Source organism: Stomoxys calcitrans, chromosome 1 (genome assembly GCF_963082655.1).
Source record: "Stomoxys calcitrans chromosome 1, idStoCalc2.1, whole genome shotgun sequence".
NCBI lineage: Eukaryota > Metazoa > Arthropoda > Insecta > Diptera > Muscidae > Stomoxys > Stomoxys calcitrans.
Genome location: NC_081552.1, coordinates 66,105,152 through 66,132,264, shown reverse-complemented (window position 1 = coordinate 66,132,264; position 27,113 = coordinate 66,105,152).

Genomic DNA, 27,113 nt, shown 5'->3' with positions numbered 1-27,113 from the left:
TCCATCCGTCACTCAATTCTTATCCAATTTTGCTGACATTTTGACTTCTACTATGGTCTCCAACAGCCAAACCAAGCATGGTCCGAATTGGTTGACAAGCTGAAATAGTTCCAATAGCTTTGCTATTTTTATCCTTTTTGCAATTTTTATCTTTTTTTCCTTTTGTTTGCCTATACAGAGATATCGGGAAAAAATGACAAATGAGATCCTGGTAGAGGGTATTTAATATTCGGCCCGGCCGAACTTTTCACGATTTTACTTGTTTTCACTCGATTCGTTCGCCAAGTCATTGAAAATAGCTAACAGATGGGGGTATACTCATTTCGTCATTCTGTTTGTAACTCTTTGAAATATTCCTCTGAGATCCCAGGAAGTATATATATTCCTGATCGCCATGTCATTTTAAGTCGATCTTTCCATGTTCGTCCTCCCGTCTGTCCGTCGAAAGCACGCAAAATTACGAATGAGTAAAGCCATTTGAAATTTTGCATGAATACTTTTTATTAATGTAGGTCGGTTGAAATTGTAAATGGGCCATATCGGTTCAAGTTTTGATATAGCTGCCATATAAACCTATCGTGGATCTAGATTTCTTGAGCAACTAGAGGGCACAATTCTTTTTCGAATTAAATGAAAATTTTTTGTTATCACTTCCAACAACTGTGCTAAGTATGGTCGAAATCGGTCGATAACCTCATATAGCTGCCATATAAACCGATCAGGGGTCTTGACTTCTTTAGCCTGTAGAGAGCGCAATTCCTACCCGATTTGGCAACAATTTTGCACGAGGTGTCTTGTTATGATTTCCAACAACTAGACTAAGTGTAAAAAAGACTAGGTCTTATATAAATGTAGCTGCCATATAAACCTATCTTGAATCTTGACTTCTTGAGCCAATAGGGAGCGCAATTCTAATCCAATTTGGCAGAAGGTATATAAGATTCGGAGGGTATATAAGATTCGGCCCGGCCGAACTTAACACGCTTTTACTTGGTTTTCTTTATTCTAAGGACAGATAGGTTGCCATAACAAAGATAAATGCTGCATGATCAATTTTTACCACTCTACCCACTCTCTGTTCGTGTTGGCGTCTCCATTCAGTTGATCCATTTGCAAAAAGCTAATAGATGGCGCTTATTTAAATATATGTGCTGCCATCGATGAGGGAAATGTTTAGACTTTAGTACCCAAAATGTTTATAAAATAATTTAAAAGTTATCTGTTCCATGTCGCCCGGATCCTTGCGCAATCACATATACACGACTGAAAATTTGACATTTGTCTATGCTGCTACTTGCTTGGAGCGGCTTAGTGCCTATAAGATTGATCATCATGTGGTAGTTGTCTTTAACTGATTATATGGCTACCTGATGAATAGTCATAATTAAGTCTTTTTAAAATCAAATCAAATTGCTATATTAAACGATTTTCAGTGGTAAAGGTCAAATTTGCCAGTCTTTAAATTTGGTACGGTGGCGATAGTTCTTCATAATTAAACCATGTAAAAATTTTGAATATGAAAGTGTTGCCCAGCAGCACGTTGTTTGGACTTGTCTGGGAAAAGAAGGCTCCTTGTCGATGAGCTAAAAATGGCGGCCACCATGACGTTAAGGTTTGCTCATATTACACAGAACGTCATAACTTTGAGGGTATGGCGGCGGTGTCCTATTAGGTCATTATAATTGATCAACTGTTTTGGGGTGAGGTGGTCCACTAGATATACGAGCAGAAAAACTATATCATATTCGCAGTCCACAACCTTATACTATTAATTTAACCACATATTGTCATAATTGGTGTATACAGCCGTTTGGTGGGGGGTGTCTATAGGAGATTTGTGCGCCCCACTCCATATGCCACTTGAGTACAAATTTGAATGACGCACTTCACTTTAAAATATCTATCACTTGATCCCCCATTGTTTTAATGGGTCAAATAAACTATTGAGGCGACTTTAGGAGGTAATCTGCTACCAAATACCTTTAATTTGAGGTTCATCTAGCTATGATCGAATTACATTCCCAATGCGGCTCCAATTACTTGGACCGCATTTTTATACCCTCCACCATAGGATGGGGGGTATACTAATTTCGTCATTTTGTTTGTAACTACTCTATATATTCGTCTGAGACCCCATAAAGTATATATATTCTTGATCGTCGTGAAATTTTATGTCGATCTAGCCATGTCCGTCCGTCTGTCCGTCCGTCCGTCTGTCTGTCGAAAGCACGCTACCTTCCGAAGGAGTAAAGCTAGCCTCTTGAAATTTTGCACAAATACTTCTTATTAGTGTAGGTCGGTTGGCATTGTAAATCGGCCATATCGGTCCATGTTTTGATATAGCTACCATATAAACCGATCTTGGGTCTTGACTTCTTGAGCTTCTAGAGTGCGCAATTCTTATCCGATTGGGATGAAATTTTGCACGACGTGTTTTATTATGATATCCAACAACTGTGCCAAGTATGGTTTAAATCGGTCAATAACCTGATATAGCTGCCATATAAACCGATCTTGGGTCTTGGCTTCTTGAGCCTCTAGAGTGGGCAATTCTTATCCGATTGAAATGAAATTTTGCACGACGTGTTTTGCTATGATATCCAACAACTGTGCCAAATATAGTTCAAATCGGTCTATAACCTGATATAGCTGCCATATAAACCGATCTTGGGTCTTGACTTCTTGAGCCTCTAGAGGGCGCAATTCTTATCCGATTAGAGTGGAGTTTCGCACGACGTGTTTTGTTATGATACCCAACAACTGTGCCAAGTATGGTTTAAATCGGTCCATAACCTGATATAGCTGCCATATAAACCGATCTTGGGTCTTGAATTCTTAAGGCCTCTAGAGGGCACAATTCTTATCCGATTTGAATGAATTTTTGCACGAAGTATTTCGTTATGATATCCAACAACTGTGCTAAGTATGGTTGAAATCGTTCCATAACCTGATATAGCTGTCATATAAACAGATTTGGGGATTTGACTTCTTGAGCTTCTAGAGGGCGCAATTCCTATCCGATTTGGCTAAAATTTTGCATGACGTATTTTATTTTTACTTTCAACAACTGTGTCAAACAAGTAAAAGCGTGCTAAGTTCGGCCGTGCCGAATCTTATATACCCTCCACCATAGAGCGCATTAGTCAGTTCTTTTCCCGGCATCTCTTCTTAGGCAAAAACTGATATAAGAAAAGATTTGCTCTGCTATTAGAGTGATATCAAGATATGATCCAGTTTAGACCACAATTCAATTATATGTTGGAGACCTGTGTAAAATGTCAGCCAATTCGAATAAGAATTGCGCGCTTTGGACGCTCAAGAAGTAAAATAGAGAGATCGATTTATATGGGAGCTGTATCGGGCTATAGACCGATTCAGACCATAATAAACACGTTTGTTGATGGTCATGAGAGGATCCGTCGTACAAAATTTCAGGCATATCGGATAATAATTGCGAACTCTAGGGGTCAAGAAGTCAAGATCCCAGATCTGTTTATATGGCAGCTATATCAGGTTATGAACCGATTTTAACCTTATTTGACACAGTTGTTGAAAGTAAGAATAAAATACGTCATGCAAAATTTCAGCCAAATCGGATAGGAATTGCGCCCTCTAGAAGCTCAAGAAGTCAAATCCCCAGATCTGTTTATATGACAGCTATATCAGGTTATGAACCGATTTGAACCATATTTGACACAGTTGTTGAAAGTAAGAACAAAATACGTCATGCAAAAATTCATTCAAATCGGATAAGAATTGTGCCCTCTAGAGGCTCAAGAAGTCAAGACCCAAGATCGGTTTATATGGCAGCTATATCAGGTTATGGACTGATTTGAACCATACTTGGCACAGTTATTGGATATAATAACAAAACACGTCGTGCAAAATTTCATTTCAATCGGATAAGAATTGCGCACTCTAGAGGCTCAAGAAGTCAAGACCCAAGATCGGTTTATATGGCAGCTATATCAGGTTATGGACCGATTTGAACCATACTTGGCACAGTTGTTGGATATCATAACAAAACACGTCGTGCAAAATTTCATTCTGATCGGATAAGAATTGCGCACTCTAGAGGCTCAAGAAGTCAAGACCCAAGATCGGTTTATATGGCAGCTATATCAGATTATAGACCGATTTGAACCATACTTGGCACAGTTGTTGGATATCATAACAAAACACGTCGTGCAAAATTTCATTCTGATCGGATAAGAATTGCGCACTCTAGAGGCTCAAGAAGTCAAGACCCAAGATCGGTTTATACGGCAGCTATATCAGATTATAGACCGATTTGAACCATACTTGGCACAGTTGTTGGATATCATAACAAAACACGTCGTGCAAAATTTCATTCTGATGGGATAAGAATTGCGCACTCTAGAGGCTCAAGAAGTCAAGACCCAAGATCGGTTTATATGGCAGCTATATCTGGTTATGGACCGATTTGAACCATACTTGGCACAGTTGTTGGATATCATAACAAAACACGTCGTGCAAAATTTCATTCTGATCGGATAAGAATTGCGCACTCTAGAGGCTCAAGAAGTCGAGACCCAAGAACGGTTTATATGGCAGCTATATCAAAATATGGACCGATATGGCCAATTTGCAATACCAACCGACCTACACTAATAAGAAGTATTTGTGCAAAATTTCAAGCGGCTAGCTTTACTCCTTCGGAAGTTAGCGTGCTTTCGACAGACAGACGGACGGACGGACATGTCTAGATCGACATAAAATGTCGCGACGATCAAGTATATATATACGTTATGGGGTCTCAGACGAATATTTCGAGTAGTTACAAACAGAATGACGAAATTAGTATACCCCCATCTTATGGTGGAGGGTATAATAAGGTTCAAATCGGTTCATAACCTGATATAGCTGCCATATAAACCGATCTGGTATCTTGACTTTTTGACCCCTAAAGGTCGCAATTATTATCCGATATGCCTGAATTTTTGTGCGATGGTCTGAATCGGTCTATAGCTCGATACAGATCCCATATAAATCGTTCTCTCTATTTTACGTCGTGAGCCCCAATGGGCGCAATTCTTATACGAATTGGCTGAAATTTTACACAGGTCTCCAACATATAATTTAATTGTGGTCCGAACCGGACCATATCTTGATATCGTTTTAATAGCAGAGCACCTCTTTTCTTATATCCTTTTTTGCCTAAGAAGAGATGCCGGGAAAAGAAGTCGACAAATGCGAACCATGGTGGAGGGTATATAAGATTCGGCCCGGTCGAACTTTGCACGCTTTTACTTGTTATATATATAGACTAGCTGAGCCCGGCCCGCTAAACTGCGCCCGATAATGCTGTGTTGGAGAGGAGTTCTCTAAATTGGAAATTACTGCTTAATTTAAGTTGAAAACATATTTAAAATTTAATAAAACCGGCCTACACATCTCCCAGATCTGGTGTTTGTTTTAGGGGTAAGTGGGAGGGTCAAATAATACCGCAAACAACCGTAATGGCAATATAAGGTTTAAAAAAATGGTATTTGAAAGATGAGCACGATGTTGATATTTTTTCCTGGGCCAAGAGTCTAAGCGACCATCTCACCCCCGAAAACACCCCTAAATCGGACATCATGATAATATCGAGCTGAAATAATGACTTTTAATAATGGAGTATATCTAACACCTAAACGTTAATGACCCTATACCCTCCGAACGAGTTTTTAAACCAATAAAGATCATATAGGATTCAGATAAAGGCATTTATATTGTTAAGCTTTTGCGATATACATGAATTATTTTCGTAGCATGGTATTTCACTAAAAGCTCTCTAATTGTTGAAAATAAATATTCAAAGGATAATTTTGTTCCATATAAAATAAAAGAAAGCGCAGCGGAGCGGGAACGGTTCAGCTAGTCTTATATATAAAAATCAATTTGTATTTATTTGTAGGTTTGTTTGTTTGTTTGTTTGTTTGTTTGAATGTTTGTGTGTTCCTTATAGACTCAGAAACGGCTGAACTGATTTTCTTGAAATTTTCACAGATGGTGGAAAATGACCCCGTGGTGAAAATAGGGTACTATATTTTTTGATATCTGAAAGGGGGGGGCGGACCCTCCCCCTTACCCTAATTTTCAGAAACGGCGGATCTCGGAGATGGGTTGTGCGATTTAAGCGAACTTTTGTATGCTCTCATATAGTACCCTAAAAATAAAAATTTGGTTTCGGATGGGGTACCTAGGGGGGCCGCCTCACCCTAAAACCTACAAAACATATATTTACACCAATCACGGCAATATGGGACTCAAATGAAAGGTATTTAGGATAAGAAAACGTATCTGATATCCATTTGTCGAACCAAGTGGTAGGGGGACCACCCCAAGCCACAAAACAGCCCTAAATCGGACATATTTACCAACCATGGCAATATGTGACTCAAGTGAAAGGTATTTGCGAGTAGAATGCGAATCTGATATCCAAATGTGGGACCACGTTTCCGGGGGTCCACCCCTTCCGCAAAACACCCCCCAAACAGGACATATGGGGCTTAAATAAAAGGTATTTGAGTGCAGAATTTTAATCTGATATCCAAATATAAGACCAAGTGTTTTGGGGGCCGCCTCTCCCCAAAAGCTTCCCCCAAAATGGACACATTTACGACCATAGCCACATGGGGCTCAAATGAAAGGTATTTGGGAGTAAAGCACAAATCTGATATCAATATTCAGGAAAAGTGTCTATGGGGCCACCCCACCCCTACAACACCACCCAACCCCAAAACACCCCAAAATAGGACATATAACGATCATGGCAATATAGGACTCAAAAGAAAGGTATTTACGAGTAGAATACGAATATGATATGCAAATGTCGGATCACGTTTCTGGGGGGGGGTTGGGGGGGGGGGGTGTACCTCTTCCCAAAAGCACCCCCAAATAGGACTTATTTGCTGACCATGGGAATAAGATCTTAGATAAAAGGTATTTGAGTGTAGAATTAGAATCTGATATCTAAATATGGGATCAAGTGTTTGGGGGGCAGCCTCTCCTCAAAATCCTCCCACAAAGGGGACAAATTTATGACCATAGCCATATGGGGCGCAAATGAAAGGTCTTTGGAAGTAAAGCACGAATCTGATATCAATTTTTGGGAAAAGTGTCTATGGGGCCACACCACCCCAACAGCACCAACACAGGAAGTATTTGCTGACTTTTGCAATATGAGGCTCAAATTAGATGGGTTTCAAAGTGGAACACGAATCCGATATATATTTTCAAGGCCAACTCACTGAGTGACCGCCCATCCCCCAAAACACCCCCAAGCCGGTCATGTTTGCCGACCATGGAAATATGGGGCTCAAATTAATGGTATATGGGAGTAGACCACGTATCTGATTTCAACATTAGGGACCAACTGTCTAGGTGACGTCCCACCAACATAACAACCCCCAAATAGGACGTATTTGCTCACCAAGACAATTCGGGTCGTAAGGAGAGTGGAACTAAATATTTATAGTTTTTAGGGCCAATACCCCAAACCGGACATATTTGCTGACTTTTGCAATAAAGAGTTTAAATGAGATTTGAAAAGGAATTTGATATCCAATTTTGAGGCCAATGGCAATATGGGGTTTAAATAAATGATATATAGATATATGAGAATAGAGCACGTAGCTGATACAATTTCCGGCCTTAGTTTTTGGGCGACCACCCCAATCCCCAAAACACCCCTAAATCGGGCATATTTACCGACCATGTCAATGTGGGCCTAAATGAAAAGTATAGGGGGTAGAGCAAGAATTGATACCCATTTTCGGAACCAATTTTCTGGGGGTCTACCCCTCTCCCAAAATACCCCACACACAGCATTTTTTTACTGACCATCGCAATGCGGGGCTCAAATAAAGGTATTTGGGAGTAGAATACGAATTTGATATCCAAATGTAGGACCATGTTTTTTGGGCATCACCTCTTTCCCAAAACACCCCCAAAGGGAAAATACTTTTCGGCCATGCCAATATGTGGCTCAAATGAAACGTATTTGAGATTAAAAAACTAATTTGTTAACCTATTTTGGGGCCATGTGTTTGGAGGACGCCTCATCCTGTAAACTCCTCTTAAGCCAATGGCAATATGGGGTTTAAATAAATGGTATTTGGGAGAAGAGCACGTTGCTGATGAGGCGCAGCGGAGCGGGCCCGGGTCGGCTAGTTTTCTATACTAATTTCTAATACTAATTTCGTCATTCTGCTTGTGAAACCTCGAAATATGCCTCTAAGACCTCAAAGAGTATACATATTCTTGATCGTCATGACACTTTAAGTCGATCTAGCCATGTCCGTCCGCCTGTCCGTCCGTCCGCCTGTCCGTCCGTCCGCCTGTCCGTCCGTCTGTCCGTCCGCCTGTCCGTCCGACTGTCCGTCCTTCTGTCCGTCCGTCCGTCTGTCTGTCGAAAGCACGCTAACTTTCGAATGAGTAAAGCTAGCCACTTGAAATTTTGCACAAATACTTTTTATTAGTGTAGGTCGGTTGGGATTGCAAATGGGCCAAATTGGTCCATGTTTTGATATAGCTGCCCTATAAACCGATTTTGGGTCTTGACTTCTTGAGCCTCTACAGGGCGCAATTATCGATTTGACTGGAATTTTGCACGTGGTGTTCTGGTACCACTTCCAATAACTTTGCTAGGTATGGTTCAAATCGGTTCATAACCTGATATAGTTGTCATATAACCCAACCTTGGGTCATGACTTCTTTAACTTTTAGAAGACGCCATTCTTATCCGATTTGACTGTTATTTTGCTAGTGGTGTTTTGGTGTTAAGTCCATCAACTGTGCTAAGTATGGTTCACATCGGTTCATAACCTGACATAGATACCATATAAACCGATCTTGGGCCTTGACTTCTTGAGCCGCTAGAGGGCGCAATTCTTACTCGATTTGATTGAAATTTTTCATGAAGTGTTTTGTTATCACTTTCAACAACTGTGTGAAAGTATGTGTGAAGTATGGCGCAAAGCTGTGCATAAGCTGATATAGCTGCCCTATGAACCGATCTGGGATTTTGATCCTCTTGATCTCTTCTTGAACCTCTAGAGGGCGCAATTCTTCAACATACGTGTGCAATATGGTCGGAATTGATCTATAGCTTGATTCAGCTCTTATTAGATTGGACTGTAATATTCCACAATGACTTCTACAATGTTCAGCATTCAATTCATTTATGGTCGGAATCGCACTGTAAATTGATAGAGCTCCCATAGCATAACAGTTCTTATTCATTATTCGACTCCCAAATACCATCCATTTGAGTCTCATAAAGCTATGATCGAGTAATATTCCCATTTGAGCGGCTTTTTGGGATTTTGCGACCCCAATTACTTGGACCTCATTTATTATGTCATATTCGTAATATACTCCCGAATATCTTTCATTCGAGTACCATATTGTCATTATGGTCCAATAAAACTATTTTAGGGTGTTTTAGGGTCGGTGCGGCCCCTAGTTACTTAGACACATTTTTATACCTTCCACCATAGGATGGGGGCGCAATTCTTATCCAATTGGAATGAAATTTTCCACGACGTGTTTTGTTATGACTTCCAACAACCGTGTCAAGTATGGTTCAAATCGGTCCATAACCTGATATAGCTCCCATATAAACAGATCTTGGGTCTTGACTTATTGAGGCATTAGAGGGCCCAATTCTTACCCGAATAGAATAAAATTTTGCACGACGTGTTCCGCTATGAGTTTCAACAACTGTGCAAAGTATGGTTCAAATCGTTCAATAACCTGATATAGCTGCCATATAAACCGATCTTGAATCTTGATTTCTTGAGCCTTTAGAGGTCGCAATTCTTATCAGATTTGAATGAAATTTTGCACGAAGTATTTTGTTATGATATCTAATAGCTGTACCAAGTATGGTTCAAATCGGTCCATAACCTGATATAGCTGTCATATAAACCGATATGTGGACTTGACTTCTTGAGCTTCTAGAGGGCGCAATTCCTATCCGATTTGGCTAAAATTAGCATGACGTATTTTATTATGACTTTTAACAACTGTGCCAAATAGGGTTCAAATTGGATCAGAACCTGATATAGAAGCCATATAAACCGATCTGGGATCTTGACTTCTTGAGCCTCTAGAGGTCGCAATTTTTATCCGATTGATTGAAATTTTATACGCATGCTCTCATGACCATCAGCCTACGTGTTTATTATGGTCTGAATCGGTCTATAGCCTGATACAGCTCCTATATAAGCCCATATTTTACTTCTTAAGCCCATAAAGGGCGCAATTCTTATTCGACTTGGCTGACAGGTCTCCAACATATAAAATAATTGTGGTCCGAACCGGACCATATGTTGATATCTCTTTAATAGCAGAGCGAATCTTTTCTTATATCCTTTTTATACCCTCCACCATGAGATGGGGGGTACACTAATTTCGTCATTCTGTTTGTAACTACTCGAAATATTCGTCTGAGAACCCATAAAGTATATATATTCTTGATCGTCGCGACATTTTATGTCGATCTAGCCATGTCCGTCCGTCTGTCCGTTCGTCCGTCCGTCCGTCCGTCTGTCTGTCGAAAGCACTCTAACTTCCGAAGGAGAAAAGCTAGCCGCTTGAAATTTTGCACAAATACTTCTTATTAGTGTAGGTCGGTTGGTATTGTAAATGGGCCATATCCGTCCATGTTTTGATATAGCTGTCATATAAACCGATCTTGGGTCTTGACTTCTTGAGCCTCTAGAGGGCGCAATTCTTATCCGATTTGAATGAATTTCGGCACTATGTGTTTTGCTATGATATCCAACAACTGTGCCAAGTATGGTTCAAATCGGTCTATAACCTGACATAGCTGCCATATAAACCGATCTTGGTTCTTGACTTCTAGAGCCCCTAGAGTGCACAATTCTTATCCGATTGCAGTGAAATTTCACACGACGTGTTTTTTCATGATATCCAACAACTATGCCAAGAATGGTTCAAATCGGTCCATAACCTGAGATAGCTGTCATATAAACCGATCTTGGGTCTTGACTTCTTGAGCCTCTAGAGGGCGCAATTCTTATCCGATTTGAATGAATTTTGGCACGACGGATTCTCTCATGACCATCAACATACGTGTTTATTATGGTCTGAATCGGTCTATAGCCCGATACAGCTTCCATATAAATCAATCTCTCTATTTTACTTCTTGAGCCCCCAAAGGGCGCAATTCATATTCGAATTGGCTGACATTTTACACAGGCCTCCAACATATAATTTAATTGTGGTCCAAACCGGACCATATCTTGATATCGCTCTAATAGCAGAGCAAATCTTTTCTTATATCCTTTTTTCCCAAAGAAGAGATGCCCGGAAAAGAACTCGACAAATGCGATCCATGGTGGAGGGTATATAAGATTCGGCCCGGCCGAACTTAGCACGCTTTTACTTGTTTTGCCTAAGAATAGATGCCGGGTAAAGAACTCGACAAATGCTTTCCATGTTGGAGGGTATATAAGATTCGACCCAGCCGAACTTAGCACGCTTTTACTTATTTGAAATAAGATTCGTACTGTAATTCTGAATAGCTTTCATTTGAGTTCTTATTAATTTTGTGGTAAGGGGGTGGGTCCGCCCCTTCCGATATCAACAAATTATAAAGACTATACCTGCTTCCTGATCATATTCGTAATCTACTACCGAATACCTTCCATTCGAGCCCCACATTGTCATTTTCGTTCAATAAACCTATTTTTGGGGGGTTTGAGGTCGGGGCGGCCCCCCAGTTTCTTGGATCAAAATTTTTATATCAAATTTGTATTCTAATCCCGAATACCGTTCATTTAAGACGCATATTGTCACGATTGGTTTACTTTTATTTTTGTGGTGAGGGGGAGGGTCCGTATCCTTTGCTATATTAAAAAATTACAGAACCTATTGCTCCTTCCGGACCACTACTCACAATCTATGAACATTTCAAAGAAATCGGTTCAGCGGTTTTTGAGTCTATACGGAACAAACAAATTAACAAACCCACAAACAAACACAAATTCTCAAATGTGGATTTTGGGAGTCGAGTATGAAACTGATATTCACTTTCGGGGCAAAGGGTTTGGCTACTCCAATCCACCACCAGAAACCAAAAGAATGAAGTAGATCTAACATCCAAACTTAAATGGGCGGACCCTCACCTTACCTTATTTTCAAAAACGGCAGATCTTTGAGATGAAATCGCCCTTAAATAAGTATACCAAAATAAGTATACCAAAAACAGAAATTTGGTATACTTATTTAAGGTGAGATGTCTTGTGCGGCCGCCTAGCCTCCAAAGCCCGCCAAATGGAAATTGAAACAAATAATGACAATAATAGGCTCAAATGAAAGGTATTTGAGACTAGAGCACGAATCTGATGCCTGGCGGTCCACCTCAACCCCCAAAACACCGGACATATTTACCGACCCCTGTAATATAAGGCTCAAATAAAAGAAATTTGGGAGTAGAGCACTAATACGATATCCACATTGGGGCGAAATATCTGAAAGGCAAAACCAGCACCTCTTAACAGGACCTATTTCCCGACCGTGCCAGTATAGTGCTCTGATAAAATAGGAGAGTGAAAGAAGGCGCAGCGGAGCGGGTCCTATCCAGCTAGTTACATTATAAAACTGAATGTGATTGTTTAAAGGAATTTCGTTTTAGTTTTATTGAATGCAATCACTGTCAAACAAAAGGCAAACCAAGTGTTACATTTAAAATTACAACCGTAACTGAAGTTGTCTAGTGGACTTTTCGACTGTGTCGTTGTCGTCCTTGAATCTCGTATTTGTTCTTTTTTTGTAACGAAAACAGTTCAACTTATTTACATTTTGGATGAAAGGGAAAAGTTTATATTTTAACTTTCATTGGGTTTTTTTTGTCAACTCGAAAAAATTTTCCACTAGTGTAAACAACAAACGGGAATTAATTAGGTGAAGGTAAAACAACAAAAAGTTGTCTGAAAAAAATTATGAGTGTGATATGGAAGGAGGTTGAAAGGTCATTGCAAACATAAAAATAAAATTTTCTTTGTCGTGTTATTTTTATACCCTCCAAAATAAGATGGGGGGTATACTAATTTCGTCATTCTGTTTGTAACTACTCGAAATATTCGTCTGAGACCCCATAAAGTATATATATACTTGATCGTCGCGACATTTTATGTCGATCTAGCCATGTCCGTCCGTCTGTCCGTCCGTCCGTCCGTCCGTCTGTCTGTCGAAAGCACGCTAACTTCCAAAGGAGTAAAGCTAGCCACTTGAAATTTTGCACAAATACTTCTTATTAGTGTAGGTCGGTTGGTATTGCAAATGGGCCATATCGGTCCATATTTTGATATAGCTGCCATATAAACCGTTCTTGGGTCTTGACTTCTTGAGCCTCTAGAGTGCGCAATTCTTATCCGATAGGAATGAAATTTTGCACGACGTGTTTTGTTATGATATCCAACAACTGTGCCAAGTATGGTTTAAATCGGTCTATAATCTGATATAGCTGCCATATAAACCGATCTTGGGTCTTGACTTCTTGAGCCTCTAGAGTGCGCAATTCTTATCCGATCAGAATGAAATTTTGCACGACGTGTTTTGTTATGATATCCAACAACTGTGCCAAGTATGGTTCAAATCGGTCCATAATCTGATATAGCTGCCATATAAACCGATCTTGGGTTTTGACTTCTTGAGCCTCTAGAGTGCGCAATTCTTATCCGATTGAAATGAAATTTTGCACGACGTGTTTTGTTATTATATCCAATAACTGTGCCAAGTATGGTTCAAATCAGTCCATAACCTGATATAGCTGCCATATAAACCGATCTTGGGTCTTGACTTCTTGAGCCTTTAGAGGGCACAATTCTTATCCGATTTGAATGAATTTTTGCATGACGTATTTTATTCTTACTTTCAACAACTGTGTCAAATATGGTTCAAATCGGTTCATAACCTGATATAGCTGTCATATAAACAGATCTGGGGATTTGACTTCTTGAGCTTCTAGAGGGCGCAATTCCTATCCGATTTGGCTGAAATTTTGCATGACGTATTTTATTCTTACTTTCAACAACTGTGTCAAATAAGGTTCAAATCGGTTCATAACCTGATATAGCTGCCATATAAACAGATCTGGGATCTTGACTTCTTGACCCCTAGAGGTCGCAATTATTATCCGATATGCCTGAAATTTTGTACGACGGATCCTCTCATGACCATCAACAAACGTGTTTATTATGGTCTGAATCGGTCTTTAGCCCGATACAGCTCCCATATAAATCGATCTCTCTATTTTACTTCTTGAGCCTCCAAAGCGCGCAATTCTTATTCGAATTGGCTGACATTTTACACAGGTCTCCAACATATAATTGAATTGTGGTCTAAACCGGATCATATCTTGATATCACTCTAATAGCAGAGCAAATCTTTTCTTATATCATTTTTTGCCTAAGAAGAGATGCCGGGAAAAGAACTGACTAATGCGCTCTATGGTGGAGGGTATATAAGATTCGGCCCGGCCGAACTTAGCACGCTTTTACTTGTTTTATTTATGGAAGTAAAATGGGCTAAATCAGTTTAGATTTAGATATAGCTCCCATATAAACCAATCTCCCGATTTGATTTCTTGATCTCCTGGAAGCCGCAACTTTTGTCCCATTTTGCTAAAATTTTGCGAGTAGTGTTCTTTTATGACTTCCAACAACTGTGCCAAGTAAGGTCGAAATCAGTTTATAACCAAAAAAACCGATCTCCCGATTTGACTTCTTGAGCCCTTACAAGCCGCAATTTTTATCCGATTTGGCTGAAATTGAGCGTGTAGTAGTATGTTATGACTTTCAATAACTGTGTCAAGGACGGTCCCAATCGGTCTTTAACCTGATATCTTCTTATATAAAAAATTCAATTTGAGTTTGTGTTTGTTTGTTTGTTTTTCAGTTTTTTTGTTTGTTCCGTATAGACTCAAAAGCGGCTGAACCGATTACCTTGAAATTTTCACAGATTGTGTAGGTTGGTCGGGAAGGAAACATAGGCTATACAATTTTTTGATATCGGGAGGGAGGCGGACCCTCCCCCTTACACCAAAAGTACTACCCAAAAATAGAAGTGGACTGATCGGGACATTTTGGGATTCAAATGAAAGGTATTCAAGAGTAGAATACGAATTTCATAATAACAGTAGGGTCCAAATACCTGGGGACCGCCCCAGACTTAAAACCCCTTAAAATAGGTTTATATGACGATCATGACAATATGGGACTCAAATGAAAGATATTCGGGAGTAGATTAAGAATATGGTCAGGAAGTAGGAATAGGCTTCATAATTTATCGACAACGGAAGGGGGCGGACCCTCCACCGTTACCCCAAAAACAGTACCCAAAATTAAAAGTCGACAATATGGGTATCAAATAAAATGTATGCGGGAGTAGATTACGAATCTGACATACAAATTCATGTCGAAGTATAGGGGGTCACCCCACCCCCACAAAAACTCATAAAATAGACACATTAGCCAATCCACGAATATGTGGGACTCGGTTTGTTTGTTCCGCATAGACTGAAAAACGGCAGAACCGATTTTCTCGAAATTTTTGCAAATTGTGTAGGATAGTCTTGAAGGAGACATAGGCTATAGAATTTTTCGGTATCGGAAGGGGGACACGCCCACCCCCTTGTGCCAAAAACACAACCCAAAATCAAAAGTGGACCGATCGGGATAGTATAGATATCAAGTGAAAGGTATTGGAGAGTAGAATACGAAAATGATTTTAAAATTCGAATCTAAGTAACCATCGGGCCGCCTCAACCCCAAAACTGCCCCAAAAAAACATATTGGACGTTCATTTCAATATGGGACTCAAATGAAACGTATTTGGTAGTAGATTTCGAATCTGGCATACAAAATCAGATCGAAGTATAAGAGGTCATGGTACCTTTCAAAAACGTATTAGACCCATTATGAATATATGATACTTGGCTGAACCGATTTTCTTAAAATGTTCATAGATTGTGTACTTTTGTCTGGAAGGAAACATTAGCTATATACTTTTTAGATATCGGGTGGAGGCGGACCCTCCCCTTTACCGCAAAAAAGCCACCCATATCCGAAAGTGGTCCGATGGGCACAATAAGTGTATCAAATGAGAGGTATTGAAGACCAGAACACGAATATGGTATTAAAATTTGGGTTCAAGTACCCTGCGGGCCTCCAATCCTAAAACTCCTCTAAGCAGATATATTCGAACTTCACATCAATATGGGACTGAAGTGAAAAGTATTAGACAGTAGATTACAAATATGGCATAAAATATTAGGTCCAAGTAATGGGAGTCCACCCACACCCAAATACCCCCAAATTGGCATATTAGCCGACCATGGTGATATGGGACTCAAATGAAAGAAATGGGACTCAAATGAAAGAAATGAGACTCAAATGAAAGAAAGATAAATTACGAATATGACATTCAAATTTTGCGTTCAATTATAGGAGGCGCTTCTCCTCCTAAATGTACGTCAAATGGGTTATTTGACCCATTATGATAATATGGGGCTCAAATGAAAGGTATTTGAGATTAGAAAACAAATTTGATATCCAGTTTTGAAGCCAAGTGTTTTGGGGTACGCCCTAAACTGAACTTCATTTCCGTTGGCGTACGAATTTGATAAATATTATCAGTAGAAAGTGCTAATGGCCGCCCCAACCCCAAAACCCCCTCCAAACGGTTCATATTTACCGGCCATGGCAATACGGGGCTCAATTTAAAGGGACTTGGAAGTGCAGCACGAATGTGATAACCATATTTGAGTCGAAATGTCTTAGGTGCCATCCCTCCCCTAATTAGAACATTTCCCTAAGGAAGAACATTATCACAAATAACCTAGAAGGGGCAAATTCTCACACATCAATGAATGCTTTCCGATTGAAGTTTAAACGCAATGATAAGGGACCTTTTTTACTAGCCTAGTCCGAACGGCGTCCCGCAGTGCGACACGAATTCGATATCCTCATTCAGGGCGAAGTGTCCCCACCCTAAAAAAAAAATTAGAGAGTTAAAGAAGGCGCAGCGGAGCGGACCCGGTTCGGGTAGTAGCTCCCATATAAACCGATCTCCCGATTTGACTTCTTGAGCCCTTACAAGCCGCAATTTTTGTCCGATTTGGCTGAAATTTCGCATGAGGTGTTCTGTTACGATTTCCAACAAATGTGTCGAGAACGGTCCAAATCGCTCTATAACCTGATGTAGCTTCCATGTAAACCGATTTTCCGATTTGACTTCTTGAGTCCTTACAAGCTGCAATTTTTGTCCGATTTGGCTGAACTTTTGCATGCGGTGTTCTTGGCACAGAACACCGCATCCACGTACGCACATACGGTTTAAATCAGTCTATAACCTTGTGTAGTTCCCATGTAAACCGGCCTGTCGACCATCCTTGTTCGATTCCTAGAAGCTTTAATTTTTGCTGGTTTGACAAAAGTTTGGTATGTAGAATATAATTGTGCCCTTCAACTGAATTTATTTTGTATACATTTTTTGCATGGTGGTGTGTTTCGTTATTTTGTAAAACTTGTCTTATTTCAAAATACACCAGTAAGGAATTGAAAAAGTTGGGCGGTGTCGACTGTATAATATCGTGCACCAACTCCATAAGTACAATGTGGGAGCTATATCTGAATCTTAACCAACTTTGATGGATCTCGGCGGATGTTATAAGATGTGTTATTAAACAATCCCTTTCGAGCAAATATGTTCAAACTGTAATAACTTCTGTTGACAAATGACAACATTATTGCAAATTACCTAAAATCTGGCGAACATATATATGGGAGCTACATCTAAATCTGAACCGATTTCGAGCAAACTTCTCAGATGTTGTGGAAATCGTCGAGGAAGGCATTGTGCAAATTGGCATGATTGGTCAATAAATGTGCTTGGTGTGACTCTACTAGTTAATATCGGACGATATATATTTACACTGATGAAAAAATTAAGGTACTTTGCCAATACCGCCTAGTATTATTTTGTTCGCGTCATTGGCAAAGATTATTAACACCATTTGGTATCAATTCAATAACAGACAAAGGAAGCTATTAAGAATTGACGGCATTGTTTCAGTGCGTTAAAACCTGTTTAAATACCCGAAAGCCGCGAAAATGGAAATAGTACAAATTCGAAGGACATTGTACATCAAAAACAGGAAGGTCCCTTGTGTGGGATTGTAAATGAACTATATTGATCCATATTTTGATATAGCTGCCATATAAACCGATCTTGGATCTTGACTTCTTCAGCCACTAGAGGGAGTAATTCTTATTCGATTTTGTTGAAAGTTTTCACCATGACTTCTACTTTGGTCTACAACATTCAATTTAATTATGGTCCAAGTCATCCTTACCATCCGATATTGTTTTTGCACCATACGGTGATGCTTAACTATCAATACCGTATGGTACTGAATAGAGCACGTTTGGTATCAACTTTACTCTGGGTATATGAGAGCTATATCTAAATCTGAACGGATTTTCATAATTTTGACATGTAATTTCGAGAGAATCGGTTAATAAATGACCATTTTATTGCATTACTACTGAAAATCGGATGGGAGCTGTATTCAAATCTGAACCTATTTATTCCAATTTCAATAGGATTCGTCAATAGCCAAAAAACATGCCTGTATCAAATTTTAGGACGATCGGATGAAAACTACGACCTGTACTTTGAACACAAGTTAACATCCACAGACGGACGGACAGACAGACAGACAGAAAGTGATTCTGAGTCGATCGGTATACTTATCAATGTATATCTCTCTTCCTTCTGGGTGCTATACAGTAGTGGTGTAGGGTATAAATATTAAAAATCAGTTCCTTTTTATATAATTGGGAACAAATCAACAAAAACAAAACAAAGTAGTAAACTCAGGTAAAATATTTGGGTCACATCCTGCGATTTTACCAGTTTTTGATTAAAAGTTATTGATGAACGTTCACAAAACTGTAAAGGAGGTAAATAATGGCCTATAACTTTCGAAGAAGTAAATTTTCGATCTTTCGAAGGAGTAAAGATAGGCTCTTGAAATTTAGCAAAAATACTTCTTATTTGTTTAGGTCACTTGGGATTGAAATTGGTCCAAATTGATCCATGATTTGGCAAAGCTGTCATATAAACCGATCTTGGGTCTTGGATGAAAGGGCGCAATTCTTTTCCGATTTGGCTGAAAATTTGGACTAAGTGTTCTATTTTGATTTAAAACAACTGTAAAGAGTATGATTTATATCGGTTCATAACCTGATATGGCTGTCATATAAACCAATTTCCCGACTAGACTACTTGAACTTCTTGAGGGCGCAATTCTTGTCCGATTTGGCTGAAATTGTGCACACATCGTTGAAGAATGACTTCTAACAACTATGCCAAGTATGGTCTAAATCAGTCCATAACCTAATATAGCCGCCATATAAACCGATACCCCGATTAGACTTCTTGAGCTTATAGAGGGCGAATTCTTATCCAATTTGTTTGAAATTGTGCATATGTCGCATGATTTCCGACAACTGTGACAAGTATGCTAAGCTGCCATATAAACCGATCTTCCGATTTGACACTCTGAGCCACTGGAGGGCGCAATAATTACTTAATTTTCCTGAAATTTTGGAGATGGTATTTTTCTATGACTTCCAACAGACAAGACAAGTACCGTCCATATCTCTCAAAAACTTGATGTAGCTTATATATATATTGAAAAAGTGGAGGGTATATAAGATTCTACCCAGCCGAACTTAGCACGCTTTTACTTGCTTCTGATGCGTGGGATCCTCTTCGAGTTTTTGTCTCGTCAAAATGATATGGATATAAGGGCTGTTTATATATTTGGACCCAAAAAAAATTACTTTAAAGGGTCTTGAAGACTTAAATTATTACTTATATAATCGTTGAAAGAACAAGTAAAAGCGTGCTAAGTTCGGCCGGGCCGAATCTTATATACCCTCCACCATGGATCGCATTTGTCGAGTTCTTTTCCCGGCATCTCTTCTTAGTCAAAAAAGGATATAAGAAAAGAGTTGCTCTGCTATTAAAACGATATCAAGATATGGTCCGGTTCGGACCACAATCAAATTATATGTTGGAGACCTGTGTAAAATTTCAGCTAATTCGTATAAGAATTGCGCCCATTGGGGCTCACGAAGTAAAATAGAGAGAACGATTAATATCGGATCTGTATCGGGCTATAGACTGATTCAGAACATAATAAACACGTTTGTTGATGGTCATGAGAGGATACGTCGTACAAAATTTCAGGCATATCGGATAATAATTGCGACCTCTAGGGGTCAAGAAGTCAAGATCCCAGATCGGTTTATATGGCAGCTATATCAGGTTGTGAACCGATTTGAACCTTATTTGACACACTTGTTGAAAGTAAAAATAAAATACGTCATGCAAAATTTCAGCCAAATCGGATAGGAATTGCGCCCTCTAGAAGCTCAAGAAGTCAAATCCCCAGATCTGTTTATATGACAGCTATGTCAGGTTATGGACCGATTTAAACCATACTTGGCACAGTTATTGGATATCAATAACGATTTATATGGGAGCTGTAGAGGCTCAAGAAGTCAAGATCCCAGATCGGTTTGTATGGCAGCTATATCAGGTTATGGACAGACTTGAACCATACTTGGCACAGTTGTTGGAAGTCATAAAGAAACACGTCGTGCAAAATTTCATTCCAAACGGATAAGAATTGCGCACTCTAGAGGCTCTAGAAGTCAAGACCCAAGATCGGTTTGTATGGCAGCTATATCAGGTTATAAACCAATTTGAACCATACTTGCGCCCTTTGGGGGCTCAAGAAAAAAAATAAAGAGATCGATTTATATGGGAGCTGTAGAGGCTCAAGAAGTCAAGTCCCCAGATTCGTTTATATGGCAGCTATATCAGGTTATGGACAGACTTGAACCATACTTGGCACAGTTGTTGGAAGTCATAACGAAACACGTCGTGCAAAATTTCATTCCAAACGGATAAGAATTGCGCACTCTAGAGGCTCTAGAAGTCAAGACCCAAGATCGGTTTGTATGGCAGCTATATCAGGTTATAAACCAATTTGAACCATACTTGCGCCCTTTGGAGGCTCAAGAAAAAAAATAAAGAGATCGATTTATATGGGAGCTGTAGAGGCTCAAGAAGTCAAGTCCCCAGATTCGTTTATATGGCAGCTATATCAAAACCTGGACCGATATGGCCCATTCACACTACCAACCGACCTACACTAATAAGAAGTATTTGAGCCAAAATGCAAGCGGCTAGCTTTACTCCTTCGGAAGTTAGCGTGTTTTTGACAGACATACGGACGGACGGACGGACAGACAGACGGACGAACGGACGGACAGACGGACGGACAAGCGAACGCACAGACGGACGGACATGGCTATATCGACATAAAATGTGACGACGATCAAGAATATATATACTTTATGGGGTGTCAGACGAATATTTCGAGTAGTTACAAACGGAATGACGAAATTAGTATACCCCCTATTCTATAGTGGAGGGTATAAAAAACATGTAAGAGCGGGCCGAATTTTATATACCCTCCACCATGGATCACATCTGTCGAGTTCCTTGCTCAGTATCTGTTTTTAGGTAAACAAAGAATATGGACGGAGAAGGATGAGAATTGGGTTTTCTAGAGGCTCAAGATGTCAATATCCCAGATCGGTTTATATGGCAGCTATATCATGGTGTGGACCGATTTGGACCATACTTCGCATAATTGTTGGAAGTGATACTAAAACACCACGTACAAAATTACAGCCAAATCGGAAATGCTCAAGAAATCAAGACCCAAGATCGGTTTATATAGCGGCTATATCAGGATATCGACCGATTTGAACCATACTTCGCCAAGTTGTTGGAAGTGATATCAAAACTCTATGTGCAAAATTGCAGTCAAATTGGATGAGAACTGTGCCGTATAGTGGCTAAAGAATTCAAGACCCAAGATCGGTTTATATGGCAGCTATATCAGAATATAGACTTATTTAAACCATACTTAGCACAGTTGTTAGAAGTGATATCAAAACACTATGTGCAAAATTTCAGTTAAATCGGACGAAAACTGCGCCCTCTAGATGCTCAAGAAGTCAATTCCCAAGATCGGTTTATATTGCAGCTATATTAAAACATGGACCGATTTGGCCCATTTACAATCCCAACCGACCTACACCAATAAGAAGTATTTGGGCAATATTTCATGCGGCTTGCTCTTCTCCTTCAAAAGTGAGCGTGCTTTCGACAGACTGATGAACGGACGGACGGACATGTCTAGTTCGACTTAAAATGTCACGACGATAAAGAATATATATTCTTTATGGGGTATTAGATGCATATTTTTAGTTGTTTCAAACAGAACAACGAAATTGGTATACCCCAATCCTATGGTGGAGGGTATAACAAGAAGTAAAATAGAGATATCGATTTATATGGAAGCTGTATCAGGCTATACACTGATTCAGACCATAATAAACAAGTATATTGATGGTTATGGGAGGATCCGTTGTACAAAATTTCAGGCAAATCGGATAATAACTGCGACTTCTAAAAACTCAAGAAGTCAAAAACCCCAAATCGGTTTATATGGCAGCTATATCAGGTTATGAACCGATTTGAAGTAAGAATAAAATACGTCATGCAAAATTTCAACCAAATCGGATAGGAATTGCGCCCTCTAGAAGCTCAGGACGTCAAGTCCCCAGATCTGTTTATATGACAGCTATATCAGGTTATAAACCGACACAGTTGTTGGATATCATAACAAAATACTTCGCGTAAGAATTCATTCAAATCGAATAAGAATTGCGCCCTCTAGAGGCTCAAGAAGTAAAGACCCCAGATATGTTGGATATCATAACAAAACACGTCGTGCAAAATTTCATTTCAATCGGATAAGAATTGCGCCCTCTAGAGACACAAGAAGTCAAGACCCAAGATCGGTTTATATGACAGCAATATCAGGTTATGAACCGATTTGAACCATACTTTGCACAGTTGTTGGATATCATAACAAAACACGTCGTGCAAAATTTCATTCCAATCGGATAAGAATACACTAAAAAGAAGCATTTGTGCAAAATTTCAAGCGGCTAGCTTTACTTCTGCGAAAGTTAACGTGCATTCGACGCACAGACGGACGGACAGACAGAGGGGCGGACATGGATAGATCGACGTAAAATGTCACGACGATCAAGAATGTATATACTTTATGGGGTCTCAGACGAATATTTCGAGTAGCTGCAAACAGAATGACGAAATTAGTATACCCCCATCCTATGGTGGATGGTATAAAAACAGTCAGAAAAGGCAAAAGTCGGGCGGAGACGACTATTTAATACCCTACACCAACTAGTATACGCACAACTTTTAATATACAGAACTTATCTCAAAATCCTGTCAGAATAGAATAGAACCTTGTAAGATTTATTACGATAGAACAAAAATTGTGGATTTCTACAGCCTTAAAAAGCCATATCGGATAAAAGATATATATGGGAGCTATATTTAAATATGGACCAACTAAACATAACTATTGCGCACGTATTGGCATGCCAAATATAACGTCTCATGCTAAATTTTGTTAAGATCGGACCGAAATTGTGACTGATACTGCCTTAAAATTCCATTTCGGATGATAGATATATATGGGAGGCGTATCTTAATCTGGACTGATTTTGACAAAATTTGCACACGTAATAGGGTGTCAGGAAGTTATGTCTAAATCTGAACCGATTTTAACGAAAGTTTGCACACATATTATAACGTCCAATAAACACCTCGTGCTAAATTCTGTAAAGATCGGACCAAAATTGTGGCTTCCACAGAATTAAAACTCCTTACCCCATAAAAGATATAAATGGGAACGTATTGGGACATCAAATAAATACCTCGTGCGATTTTTTTTTAAGATCGGACTGAAATTGTGGCCATATTAGTTAAAAGATATATAAGGGAGCTATATCTAAATCTGAACCGTTTTTGACGAAATTTGGCGCACATATGTATACGTCAAATAAAACACCTCGTGCAAAATTTTGTAAAGATCGGACCAAACTTGTGGCTACTGCAGCATTAAAAGATCGTATCGGATAAAATATATATATGGTAGCTATATCCGAATCTGGACCGATTTTGACGGACACATATTAGGGCGTCAAATAAAACACATCATGCTAAATTTTGTAAAGATCGGACTACAATTGTGGCTTCTACAGCCTTAAAAGACCATATCGGTAAAAGAATAAAAGGGAGCACAGTTGTTAGAAGTCATAAAAGAACACTTTGTGTAAAATTTAATCAAAATCGGATGAAAATTAAGGCTTCCAGGGGCTTAAGAAGTCAAATCGGGAGATAGGTTTTTGTGGGAGCTCTACCGATTTAGACCGCACTAACACAGTTGTTGGAGGTCATAAGAGAACACCATGTGCAAAATGAAGGTCAAATCGGATGAAATTTGTGGCTTCCAGGGCCTCAATAAGTCAAATCGGGAGATCGGTTTATATGGGAGCCATATCAGGTTATAGACCAATTCAGACCCCACTTGATTTAGATGTTGGAGGTCAAAGCACAATGCTTTGTTCAAAATTACAGCCAAATCAGATGAAAATTGCGGCTTCAAGGGGCTTAAATCGAGAGATGGGTTTATATTATATACTTCATGAAGTCTTAGACGAATATTTCGAGTAGTTACAAATAGAATGACGAAATTATTATACCCCCGTCTTATAGTGGAGTATAAAAAAAAGCAAGTAAAAGTGTGTTAAATTCGGCCGGGCCGTTTCTTGCGTACCTTCCGAGATGGGTTTATATGAGCGCTATATCAGGTTATAAAGAGATTTGGGCTATACTTGGCGCAATTGTTGACGGTAAAACTAAAGTACGTCTTGCAAAATTAGGTTATGAACCTATTTGAGCCAGTAATTGATGGTGAAACTAAAACACTTATTGCGCCCTTTATCCGCTATGAACTGATTTGAGCCCATCTAAGAAAAATGTTGATGGTCAAACCAAACCATTTCGATCAAAATTTCAGCCAAATCGCATCATAAACACGCTCTCTAGCGGTTCAAGAAGGCAAGATCTAAGATCGGTTTATATGGGAGCTATGTCAGGTTCTAGACCGATTTGGAACATATTTGGCAAGCCTGTTGGAAGTCAACTTAAACACATTGTGCAAAATTTCAGTTTATTCGGATAGGAATTGCGCCCCCTAGAGGCACAAGAAGTTAATAGCTGATAACGGTTTAAATGACAGCTATACCATAATATGGACCGATTTTGTCCATTTACAATCCCAACCGACCTGTGCTGATAAGAAGTACTTAGGCAAAGTTTCAAGCACCCAGGTTTACCCCTTCGAAAGTACGTATGCTTTCGACAGACAGACAGACGGACGGTCGGACAAACGGACGAACATGACTAAATCGACTTAGAATGTCAAGACAATCAAGAATATATATACTTTGTTGGGTCTCAGATCAATATTTCGATGTGTTACAAATGGAATGACGAAATTAGTATACCCCCATCCTATGGTGGATGCGCTATTCAAGTGAGTGTTAGTGTATGTATATTGAAGTTGAAAATCAATCTGAACCTATTTTGATAAAAACTTGTTTTCATAAACAAATTTTAAATAAATTTCTTGTGAAGGAAAAAATTAAAAAAAAATATTCTCAAGGACATAATTTGGTTCATGCCGGGGACCCTCTAAATAATTTTTCTAAAGTCAAACCTTCAAAGAAATTTTTTGAGACTTTGAATTCTTTCTGTGATTTTATTGTTGACCTTTGGAATCTTATAACTTTGTCTTCTTCGTTTGGTTCGTTTGGTTTTATTTAATTGTTTAATTTTTACCAATATTTGGACCACCGCCGGTGATCTTCATCAGGGTTTTAACTATAAATTTAACAAACAAGTAATTTTACAAAAAAATAAAAAACATTTATACATTTGAAAATAGTTACATTTTGAAACAAAACAATAGATTTTTCCTTTACAGCACACAAGGTCGACTAAAGCTCTCGCATTTTTATACCCACCACCGAAGGATGGGGGTATATTCATTTTGTCATTTCGTTTGCAACACATCGAAATATCCATTTCCGACCCTATAAAGTATATATATTCTTGATCAGCGTAAAAATCTAAGACGATATAGACATGTCCGTCCGTCTGTCCGTCTACAGTCTTTAAAAATAGAGATATTGAACTGAAATTTTGCACAGGTTCTTTTTTCGTCCATAAGTAGGTTAAGTTCGAAGATGGGCAATATCGGACTATATCTTCATATAGCCCCCATATAGACCGATCCGCCGATTTAGGGTCTTAGGCCCATAAAATCCACATTTACTCTCCGATTTTGCTGAATTTTGGGACAGTGAGTTGTGTTAGGCCCCTCGACACCCTCGTCAATTTGGCGCTGATCGGTTCAGATTTGAATATAGCTGCCATATAGACCGATCCTCCGATTTAGAGTCTTAGGCCCATAAAAGCCACATTTATTATCCGATTTTGATGAAATTCTGGACAGTGAGTTGTGTTAGGCCCCTCAATATCCTTCGTCAATTTGGTTCAGATTGGTCCAGATTTGGATATAGCTGCCATATAGACCGATCCTCCGATTTAGGTTCTTAGGCCCATAAAACCCACATTTACTCTCCGATTTTGCTGAATTTTGGGACAGTGAGTTGTGTTAGGCCCCTCGACACCCTCGTCAATTTGGCTCTGATCGGTTCAGATTTGAATTTAGCTGCCATATAGACCGATCCTCCGATTTACAGTCTTAGGCCCATAAAAGCCACATTTATTATCCGATTTTGATGAAATTCGGGACAGTGAGTTGTGTTAGGCCCCTCAATATCCTTCGTCAATATGACTCAGATCATTTCAGATTTGGATATAGCTGCCATATAGACCGATCCTCCGATTTATGGTCTTAGGCCCATAAAAGCCACATTTATTATCTGATTTTGCTGAAATTTGGGACAGTGAGTTGTGTTAGGCCCTTTGATATCCCTCATCAATTTGGTGCAGATCGGACAAATTTTGGATATAGCTGCCAT